Source organism: Macadamia integrifolia, unplaced genomic scaffold, assembly GCF_013358625.1.
Source record: "Macadamia integrifolia cultivar HAES 741 unplaced genomic scaffold, SCU_Mint_v3 scaffold692, whole genome shotgun sequence".
NCBI classification, from domain to species: domain Eukaryota; kingdom Viridiplantae; phylum Streptophyta; class Magnoliopsida; order Proteales; family Proteaceae; genus Macadamia; species Macadamia integrifolia.
Window position 1 is genome coordinate 286,402 of NW_024870515.1, and position 1,692 is coordinate 288,093.

General features: G+C 38.4%; 1 non-coding gene across 1 annotated transcript; it reads right to left on the minus strand.

Moving 5' to 3' along the window:
- Positions 1-1,106: 1,106 nt before the first annotated feature.
- LOC122069736 lies at positions 1,107-1,213 on the minus strand. The gene has a single exon (XR_006137526.1). It is a non-coding gene; the product is annotated as a small nucleolar RNA R71 (small nucleolar RNA).
- Positions 1,214-1,692: the final 479 nt, after the last annotated feature.

Sequence of the window (1,692 nt, forward strand, 5' to 3'; positions counted from 1 at the left end):
TGTTTATTTTCAGTTATTTGTTTATTTAATTTTAATTGCGTGGCTTGTGTCTTTAAATTCTTAGAAGACGAATGGTTAGGACGTTATTTTAGATACATATGTTTAGGATGGTAGTTAGAATTAGATCACAACCATTAATAGGTTCACTTTCGCATTATTAAAATAAAAAAAAATAAAGTGGCTGCTCTCCCTGAGTTCAACCCGTAGCTACACTGATCCGTACGCTTGCGGTTACATTTAAAATCTCAAACAAGTTTTTGGCACCGTTACCGGGGAGATAGTTCCATGTTATTTTTCGCTTTCTTTTGGTAAATCGGAGTGTTTTGTTTACTTTGTTTTGTTTTTTCTTTTCTTTTATTGAATTCCGGAGAAGAACAACTTGCAATAATAGTTGTATCAGTGGAGGTCGCCATGCCTCACAGTATGATAAAGACAGGTTTCACCCTGTAGCAGTACCTCAGGAATTGACCTGAGCAACCCCGGATCCCTGCCGGTAAGCTCCCAAAAAGAAAAAAAAAATCAAAAAAAATCAAAAAATCAAAAAATAAAAAAATAAAAAAGTTTTGCTATCCATTCTTTTGTGCTTGTCTTACTTTAGTTGTGGGAAGTTTTTCTGTTGCATGAGTGTTAAGTGGGTACGTAATACTAAGAATCGGTTAGAAAGAAGAGATCCAACAAGTAGTGACCCTATACATTTGCTCTCTTTAAAACCCTTCAATATGGGAGACCAACAGCATAACCCTTCACCTAAATCTCTGAAAGATAGGTTCTACCTGCTAGAACAGCCCAACCTTCCTGCATAGTTCTACCACAAGCCCAGGGCAATAATTTTGAACTCAAATCTCAATACATCACTATGTTGCCCCACTTCCATGGGTTGACCTCTGAGGATGCATACCCATTTCTAAGGGAATTTGAAGAGGTATGTGTTCTAATTAAGATCCAACAGCTTTCTGATGATGCTGTTAAGCTTAGGTTTATCACTTTTGCATTGAAAGACCAAGCTAAGAAGTGGTTGTATGGGTTACCCACAAATTCCATAACCTCATGGGAACAGTTCACAGTTGTCTTCCTTAAGAAGTTTTTCCCAACTCACAAGACCAAATAAGCTTAGAAGTGATATCCTTCAGTTTAGGCAAAAGCCTAGTGAGTCATTTTCTAAACTTATAGAGAGATTCAAGGATCTACTCCAAGAATGCCCTCACCATGGCCTAGACCTATGGCATTTATGTCAAATAATTTATGAGGGTATTGATTACCCAACTAAACAAATGATAGAGTCTATGTGCCCTGAGGGATTCACATCCTTTACAGATGAAGGAAAAGCATGGGAATTCTTACTTGACTTAGCTGACAAAACCCGTGAGTGGGAATTAACCCAAGAGAATGAAAGAACCATAGGAGGAAGAGGATATTTTGTGGATGGGATAGTAGCCAAGGAAGTCCATTTGGATAGCCTAATCAAGAGGATTGAGGCTATTGTTCCTAGAGAGCCATCATTAGTCAATTTGGTTAAGATTTGTGCTTGGTGCCAGTCCCCTGGACATGTCATAGAAGAATGCCCCAACACCTCTGGGGGCACTTCTAATGATAGTGTTAATGCCTTATACCAGAATAATCCATATAGTAACACATACAATCCAAGATGGAGAAACCACCCAAATTTCTCTTGGAATCAGGGCAACCAAGCAG